Consider the following 9,813-nt stretch of genomic DNA (forward strand, 5'->3'; position numbering starts at 1 on the left):
ATCAGTCAGGGCAGGCGTGGGCAGACAATGTCTAGGCCTGCCCTCTCCTCATTCAACGAGACAACTGTAGCTAATATGTTACATGTCTATGAGTGTACCAGGAATTCTTCTAACCAGTTGTTTAATTATTTTCGGTACTGAAGTTTAAATTCGGGTGAGAAAATCTCCCCATATTTTATCATGAACAACTGATTTGAGTTAATAGGTACAATCACTCTTTTGATGTTGACCTTCATACTTTACAGTGTGTTTTAGTACTATCTGAGATGTGCTAAAACATGGCCAAGAGGCGACAAAGGAGGAGTCTGGATCACCGATAAAAACTATCGTCTATTTTTACAAACAACCTATAAAATTTTAGAAGTGTTTGCACCGTTAATAAGCGTAAACGACAGAGAAATGAAGGCCGAAGCGCTTCCTAATGAATAACTAATGGGTGCAGATGTATACTGAGCCCAAGACACAAGCACCGAGCTGGCCGCTCGAGGGTGATCAACAGTTTAGTATTATTAGCAGGTCCACCCGAGAAAAACACACATCCAAATTCTAATGTTGGGCGCATGTACACTTCGTGCAATAATAACATGAAGTCCCTACGTACACCAAATTTGCAATTGCTCAGTCGGCAAAAAGGTGCAGTGTTTCTCTACATGCCCCTTTTCAGTTTCTTACGACATGCAGGGAAAGGTGCCTGAGCTTCGTTTCATTGAGCCTCCTATTGAGCCTTCTTCATTTCATTATACTCCTTGATTGAGCCTCCCAACGAATGAAGAGAAATGCAAACGAAGAGAAAAGTTAACCCCGCAACTGCATACATCAAGATGGGACGCTTGAGCAGTGGTTCACAAGGAAAGTGTTGAGGACAACATAAAGTGGGAAACAGAGATAAGTGATTATTCTGACACGGTTAGAAAAGCCAGCGGACGGGGCCCTGGTCAGCATGTGGTCGTTGAACACAGGATATTGTAGAAAGGACAACCATCAGCGACGAAATACGCTGAGCGTCTACGTCATCACCCCTTTGTTGGGCTCACTGTAGCCCTCTTTATATTACACGCACCGGTGACCTGTAGCAGAATTCAGTCAATTTCTGTTGCGCATACATCTTCTATATGAATAATGACTATGTGACATACCATGACGAGATTAGACGCTGCCATGCTGACCACATAAAGTGCTCAGCTGATAACACATAACATTCTATATAACTAAGTTTTCAAGTGATATAGTTCGTGCGGTCTGTGGGATTGAAGTATAGAGTGTTAAATTGTTATTTCTGCTCATTAGTCTTTTAGGCCTCTCTTGGGCTGTGACCAGCTGTACCTCTGCACCGCTGATATTTCAATGACATGCAGAATCCCTATTAAGTGAACATGCCGAATCCCTATTTTATTACTGTAGGTGGTATCACCTTTAACACTATTTGCCCTCACAACTACTTTCGATTTTGGTAAAGCCAGCTTTTTTATATAGCAACACTCTACTAAGTGGTGTGGAAAATAAAGGGTGTCATTATCCTTTATAACATGAAACATCATAGCTTTGGCTTGACATTTACTGAGGAAGAACAAAAGAAAGAGTAAAGACATCACGTTGCGAAAAAAAAAGGCAAGCCGACATTTCACGGGGATTGCATAGGAAATTGTAAGAACATACATATTCATCAATTGGTTGTGCAGTACTTCATATAGGAAGTTCGCCCATACAAATACTCGATAAAATGTTTTCTTGAAAAGTGCCATTGGTTTGTATGAAATTTGCAGTGTTGATACTACAAATACCAATTTATGACGCATCATGATATACAACAGAAATACATTTGAAGGAAAGAAAAATTGGTTACTTGTTTAAGTGATAGTTCAAAGACGGTACAGTGCTTGCATGTACTATATGTAGTGCAAAACAGATTTGTTACTAAATAAGTGCTGCGTCCATGAATCATCGTAGGTGACCGTTAAAACTAAGACTGCCAGACTCATAAAGGGTAATAATCTAATTGTAGCACGAGAAATGGATGACATGGAAAGAACACAGACATCTCGGAGCCGCATCAGTCTACGTGGCGAAGCCACATGCTGTAAGTGACACGACTTTGCTTCACATTAAGAGCTGCGAATATGCACTCACTTTAATAATACCCTTGCTGCAGATGGACCTTTAAAATGACCTGTTGTCTTTTATGCTAATAGACGCTAATGATGACGTCGCATCTTCCTCATTAAGTTTGATTGGTATGAAATGATGTAGACATTGACGCTCCTTTTTTGTTCATGTGTGCTTTGCTAAAACGAGTATATAAGGTTCTGCGTCTCCTACAGAGAATATGCAGCGTTCGGATAGTATTAACGATGACGAAAGCTCCCAGTTTCTGCATTTTTCTCGCTGTAGCCGCTTTTGCAATTGTTTTAAGCATAATGCTAGATGAGGGCACATTTGGTGCCAGTGCTAGCAGACTACCTCAGAGATCTGGGGCACGCTTTCGTGTAACGAGTCCAACTCGTCCACCGATGCGTCGTCCACCAGGAGGGTTTCCACAACGACCTAGAAGAATGATCACTGGGAGATCTTTGGAAGTTCCTCAAGCTTCTTAACCTAAAAATGATGGTATGATTTATTTTTGTTGTTTTTACTGTATGAAAGCAATAGGGAATATTTGGAAGGAACAACTGTAGTGCTCGTAGCTCTGAAGCCATATCCAAAAGCTCGAATCAACAAAAATTGACATCCGTGCAGGAATACGTGTTGAACGTATCACCAAAGTGGAAATATTGTACTTTACAGAGCATTCTTTTTGTTGAGAGGGTTCTAAAGTACATTTTTGAAAGATTTTTCACTGATCGTAAAAAGCCAGTAAATAAACCACACTGGCATGTCCGTTGATATCAATCAAAAGTCCTCGCTATTTCCTTAAAGTGTTTGGAAAGTTTCCAGAATTTTTAGTCAGCGATAATATCAGATTATTACGTGCTGGCATATTAAGTCCCAAATTTAGGATATATTCTTGAGAAGCGCAAAGTTGATGACTCCGGAAATTACGACTATTTGTTGTTGCTTACCATGCATTGACATCGCCCAGTAATTGGTCACATAGCATTTCTTCAGCTACACCTAAATGCGACTGCATTGCCTGGGATCGAACCCGCGTTCTTTAGGTCAGCAGCCTACCACTCTAACAGCAATCACAAAGCGCCAGACTCTTCGTGAATGAGAAAACGTCTAGCATTCAAGCACAAGTTATAGCTGCAGTTGGCTGAGGAATATTTTATTACAATTATCTAATCAAAATGTTCATATTTACACAGAGAAGAGAATGTGTTAAAATAAGTGGCCATGATGCTGTTCTGCATTGCTTTAAAGTACGCTCACCACCAATAATTTGTGCTTGCCAGCTACACATGACGATTGAAGAACCAAGCTCATTTAGTTCTAATGCTCGAAAACAAAGAAAAAATATTCAAATAAATACGTCTTCCTACTAATGAAATAACAGATGGGGATGAAAAGAACAAACATGGTACTTCGGTAGCGTAGCCCGGTGTTTTAGGGGCTGAAGCTCCATGAGGCGTGTCTCGTGCGTCTGCTGTATGTAGTAGCGACCGCTTATTTTAGTCCTTGGAATGTCAGCTGGATGGCGGTACTTGTATATAATAAATATATTGTTACATAAAAATAACGCGAGGCGTGTCTAATTAGAATTTATATTCACACTGATGCGTATAGCATCGACTAAGATGGATGACAGCACACACAGCCGACAGACCACTTCCTTGTTGTCGTCTTCTGAGCGCTGATATGTCATATACGTAGCATTACCCCTCTCCCCCCCCCCACCGGCAGTAAAAGTGCCGTCTCGGTGCATAATAATTACGGTCTTCAGTGGACAGGTGGTAAGGTTTTAGCCTGCTGACGTGCACAACATCACTGGGTGTGGTTGCAAGCAGGCTTGTGGTCTCAGATGCAGGAATGGTCTCATAGGTGACGTTGGTTACCTGGCGGATGATACGGTATAAGGACCCATGTAGCGAGACAACAACTTCTCTGATAAACCAACTCGACGAACTGGCCACCACAGGAGAACGAGAGAACCGGGTGAGAAGCGAAGGTCAACATGCCGACTGTCGTGGATGGCTTTCTGGGTGCGAAATCGAAAGTCTATTGATTGATTGATTGATTTGTGGTTTTTAAGGTCCCAAAACCACCATATGATTATAAGAGACGCCGTAGTGGAGGGCTCCGGAAATTTCGACCACCTGGGGTTCTTTAACCTGCACCCAAATCTGAGCACACGGGCCTACAACATTTCCGCCTCCATCGGAAATGCAGCCGCCGCAGCCGGGATTTGAACCCGCGACCTGCGGGTCAGCAGCCGAGTACCTTAGCCACTAGACCACCGAGGCGGGGCGAAATCGAAAGTCTAGAGTGGGCGATCTGACGTGCATTGTCTGCACGAACAATTACGTCGCGTGCACATTCGGTTGACGGCGTTGTTATGTTTAGAAATAGGATGTTGAGGGATAACGTTAGATCACGGCCATAGAGCAAATAAAAATGTGAACAACCAGTGGTGTTGTGGCGCGAAGAATTGTACGCGAAGGTCACGTGAGGTAGTGCCGGGCCCCATTCATGGTGGTCGGAGAACACCTATCGCGAGCACTTCCGTGAGGGTGCGATTTAGGCGTTCGGTAAAGCCATTTGTTTGCGGATGGTAGGAAGTGGTCAACTTGTGCTGCGTCGAGGAAGAGCGCGGAATATCGTCGATTACTCGGGACGAAAATGCGCGGCCGCGATTCGTGAGTAATTGGCGAGGAGCGCCATGGCATAGGGTGACATCATGGAGCGAAAAATCCACAACGTCAGTAGCGGTGCTGGCGGGGAGCGCTCGAGTGATATACCTAGTCGCGTAGTCTATAGCAACGGGGACCCACTTGTTGCCCAATTTCGACTCAAGAAAAGGACCGAGAATATCTATACCAACACGGAAGAAAGGTTCGATTGGAATGAATATCGATTGAAGAAGTCCGGCCGGTGGTGCAGTAGGTCGCTTCCTACGTTGGCATTTATCGCAGGAGGACACGTAATGGCAAACGGACCTGGCGAGACCACGCCAAAAGAAGCAGCGACGCACGCACTCGTCCGCCCGAGATACACCCAGATGACCAGCAGTTGGTTCATCGTGAAGCTCGTGCAGCACGCTTCAACGCAAAGGTTTCGGCACGACAACAAGGAGCTCAGGGCCATCTGGCTGGAGGCTACGACGGTACAGCGTGCCATTCAGGAGGACGTACATGCGAAGCGACGCGTCGTTCGGAGCAGATTCGAGATGATCAATAGGTTTTCGCAAGGAAGCTGGGACATTGACATGACGCTGAGGCTAGGCTCGATGTCTGATTCGTCGGGCTGATGGACAGGGTAGCGGCATAAGCAATCGGCGTCCAGATGGAGACGTCCAGACTTATAAGCAACGGAGTAGAAATACTCCTGTAGGCGTAATGCCTAACGACCAAGTCGTACAGTGAGGTCTTCCAGAAAAGAAAGCCAACACAGCACATGACGATCTGTGATGACACGGAAAGGGCATACGTAGCAATATTATGCTAAAATACGAGATGGCGGTACACGGAGTGTTCGCTAGATGAACGGACGGCAAATGAACTCACTGACAGAGAGACAAACGGATACACGTGTGTACGAACTGATGGACGGACAGACGCGGCCAGCGGATGATTCACGGTTTATCGATAAAACCCTTCGAAGCTTAGCCCCACTCATCATCATTCACGCCATTAATACGCCGCGATTTCAAAAGACGGTAGTCTTTCTTGGGGACCTTGGACGCAAAAGTTTTGGTCGGTCTGTCTGTCTGCCGGTAGACATGTCTGTTTGTCAGCCGAAACAATACCCGAAACGATTAAAATCTAACACCACCCGCAGCGCCCGTCAATATTTCTCAAAGTTCAGGGTTCATACTTTTGCAATTGTCAATTAAAAAGCAAACATTGCGCATATCTGAGGCATAATAACGATACGTAATTATTTCATATATGTCTATTTACTCTATAAAATGCATACAGAAGTGATTTTAATGATCATAGTGTTTATCCCACTGCGGTGACAATGCAACGCTATGCACGAAAAGGCAAGTGTTCCTAACGCTTTGCTAAAACGACACGACACCTACCAGTCGCCTTGCTTTCTACACCTTATCGCCTCTAAGACGGGCGCGCACGCCGCGCGTTTTGTTCACCTCCACTGCACGCATCAAGGCGTTCTAACGCATGACTCCAGAATACCATTCACAGATTGTCTCGTGCAGAACATGAAATAAACGCCGTGCTCACTCTCTTTAGACGCAAGAATATCGTCTTTCGACGACATCTGCAGTGAAACATGCATATACGGGGCGCATTTTCTTTTCTTTTCAGTGGCCCTGCCTTGTTTCACTAATAACATGATCAATAATTGTTGATGTGAGTAAGTTCAACTTTAAAAGAACAGTGAAGACAAGAAACAAGCGAAAAAAAAAACCGCCATGCCTGCGTGAAACGAGCAGCACAGTCACAGCGAGAGCTGCAAGAGTGGCCTTTTAGAGTCATTTTAAAACACTCTTTGTGTAACTGAAACGAGCACACTTGCAGGGTACTCAAAACGGCAATAATTATATTACTTTTGGTGTAGTACGGAGGAATTTTTTTTGTTCGTTTGTCCTTGAAAACCAGTGGCACGAACCCACTTTGAGGGATTGGCCAAAAATGAGTACTTTAACATTTGACAGGTCATTCGGGTATATAAAAATGGATGGATGGATGAAAAACTTTATTGTAGTCTTGAAGGAGTCCACCTTCTTTTTATAGAGGTAAAAGATAAAAAAATTAAATGATAAATATACATATTACAATGAATTAGGACTACTGTAGTAAAACTTTATGAGCGCATATATCGGACTTCCGTAAAGGCCTGATTAGAACAATTTTTGGGATATTAAGCATTACCTCATTTTCATAACAAAAAATATCTAAAGGCAACACTAAAAAAGGTACTTATTTGCTAGTTTGAATGAAATTCCTTGTGGCAGTATATTAAGTTTAAGGCACCGCAGCTTAGTACAATTTTATTCGTTAAGGATTTCATACGCCATCTTTCGTCATTCATTCTTTGGAGAAACGCGATACCCATTGCACACGTGCATAGAATTTCGCACATTTTTCATCCTCTGCGTGACGACAACGGAGAATTACGTCTGAAGCTTCGGTCATTGGTTAGAGCATTCAGCAACCCACTCGTGAGGAAATTCGCAGAGCGTTTTTTAGTGCTTTACAATCCTTCATATCGTATACTAACATAATTCCTTTTGCGCCGTCAAGCCCACCTAAGCCCAGTTTGCTTCCTAGTTTTCAGGACCAGCATGGCTCAGTGACAGAATACTGAGTCGGCACGCAAGGAAACCAAGATCGAATCTCTTTCAGTTCTTTGAGTTTCTATTAATGTTTTTTTAGTTATAGTGTTTATGGACACCAGCGGCGGCGGACAACTACAATACCGCACGTGACCCTTATTGTGCTCTCACTACAGCTTTCGCTCTAAAGAAGAAAGGTGTAATTGTACTCAGCGTGAGAGCAGCACACACGCGCAGAAAAGTTGTTCACCAGGTTTTCAATGATGTGCACGAGAAAACGTTACATCTTAACAAACAAAGGGGATGACGCTGACTCGCAACTGCACATTTTATTTGAACGGAAAACCCGGGGACAAGAATTGATACAATGCAAAGGAAGGCAAACTTGTGTAAAAATGCCGAAGGCAACCGGTGAGCTGGCTTTCAAATAGTGCAGCCGACTTAGCGTCCATGTCTAGAAAGGAGACTTTAAATTCTGACGCAGTGCACCCTGTAGGTCCTCTCTTTCTTTTCATCTTTTTCTCCTTCGTAATCACACGTTCATTGAACGTACCATAGACTTAGAGTACACAGGTTTATACACAAAAGGCTAAATTAGAAATATCTCAATGCAAAACTCCTTCCTAAGATCTTGCACGTTTAAGGGCTCTTCTTTCTTTTTAAGGCACAGCACTAATGGGAATAAAGAGACAATCGTGCCAAGAAAAATGTTTTGGATATTATTACACGTAATTGTAATATAAATATCAAAAAAAGGAAAGTGATCATAAGGATAACTTGCCGTGGGCAGAGACCAAACCTGCGACCTATTGCTTAGAACTAATTTCTTTACCCAAAAGTTGGACAAAAAACGTTGTCGCCACGGTGTTTGACAATCACTATGAGAGCTGATATCAAAATGAGTGAGAAATATTAATATGTGCCCAGCATTTTTTATGGTCCTTGTTGTGCGTTCGCAATCTCGATAACATATGTTGATGGATGCTTATTGAATATCTACCGCAGGTAACCTTGAAGGTGATCTCGCACACAGTCCTGCCCTTCCTGAATATCCTGAAGCGTTTGAATACTATGGCTATTACCAATAAGCAGATGGCCTGGTCGACTGCACACTTTGATAAACTTTTTCTCGCAGCCGAGCACTGCAAACTTCTCAATCGTGGAATGAAAAGCCTCTCTTTCATGCTTCACATAGGTTACCCTTGCTAAAATGAATAAAATATTTCGTGCATTGGTGCCGCAGTTGCAAAGATTCACTCCCGTAATACGGGCACCATTCAATACGAACGGCACCATTCATACTATACCAATATCACAATAGATGTATTCACGTTTTTATTACCAGCGTTTTAAAAATATTTTTTCCTTTGTTTTGAATATTAATTCCTTTTTTAAGTTCTGTTTTCATAACAATACACTGTACTTGTTTTCTTTTTATATAAATATTTACTGTGCCCAGCCTTTTATGACCATAATGGCCAACAGTATTTGGAAATAAATAAAAAATAAATTCAGAAATCGTCGTTGACACATATGTCGTACGCACAGACATATGTTCGACAGTCGCGTATGTTTTATAGAACCTGTCTTTCACAGTTATGAACCGACGACAACAGCAACACGGCTGTTAGCAACACTAGAAGCAGCAGAGAGCGAGAGAAAAAGGGATAGTCGAAGGTTGGAAGGTTAACGAGATAATAGCATCCGGTTTGCTTCCAAGCTTACCAGAAGTGGTAAGCTGATTTGTAGCGTTTGTGCTCGAGGAGATGGACGCTTATATATAACTCAACTGAAGTGCAAAGTGCTTAACAACATTTCAGATTAACAGCGCGCAACGACTGTATCATGGCAGTACATATGTAGGGCTTACAAAATAGCACAGCCTGCACTACAATGACAATTGACGCTTCACGAACATTAGGGTCTCATTGATAAGAAGATCGGAAACCTTCTGTGGCTCTGTAGTAGAAGACTTCATTGCTACGCAGAAAAGTGGGGTTTGAGCCCTACTGTGATCCTGATATTTATCCTTTGCATTCGACGGATCAACGCCACCCACGTCAACTTTCTTTTAATGCTTTCGAGTAAAAATACCAATGTCTCGCTTTTCCTGGTTAAATATAAATTGTCAAACGTATCTCTTGCGCATATCCGTATTTCGAAGCCCGTGGTGTGTGGTTATGTACCAGCCGTTTCTGGAGGAAAGGGTTTGACGTTGTACGTGGAGGTACTTTTATGTTGTTCATTCCATGACCAGCGAGTCATATTCGTCTTACCTTCTTGTCATCACACAGCTATGATGGTTTTACCGAAGTTAAGGAGGTGTTCATGAAACCGCTCAGATTTAGGTGGTTACATGGATAGATAGACAGACAGACAGACAGACAAACAGACAGACAGACAGACAGACAGACAGACAG

At 42.9% G+C, this 9,813-nt stretch overlaps 1 long non-coding RNA gene across 1 annotated transcript; it reads left to right on the plus strand.

The window, feature by feature from the left end:
* Positions 1 to 2,157: 2,157 nt before the first annotated feature.
* On the plus strand, positions 2,158 to 8,629 carry LOC142795548 (uncharacterized). The gene is made up of 2 exons (XR_012893109.1): positions 2,158 to 2,604; positions 8,399 to 8,629. It is a non-coding gene; the product is annotated as an uncharacterized LOC142795548 (long non-coding RNA).
* The last annotated feature ends 1,184 nt before the right edge of the window (positions 8,630 to 9,813 follow it).

Source organism: Rhipicephalus microplus, unplaced genomic scaffold (genome assembly GCF_043290135.1).
Source record: "Rhipicephalus microplus isolate Deutch F79 unplaced genomic scaffold, USDA_Rmic scaffold_725, whole genome shotgun sequence".
Taxonomy (NCBI): domain Eukaryota; kingdom Metazoa; phylum Arthropoda; class Arachnida; order Ixodida; family Ixodidae; genus Rhipicephalus; species Rhipicephalus microplus.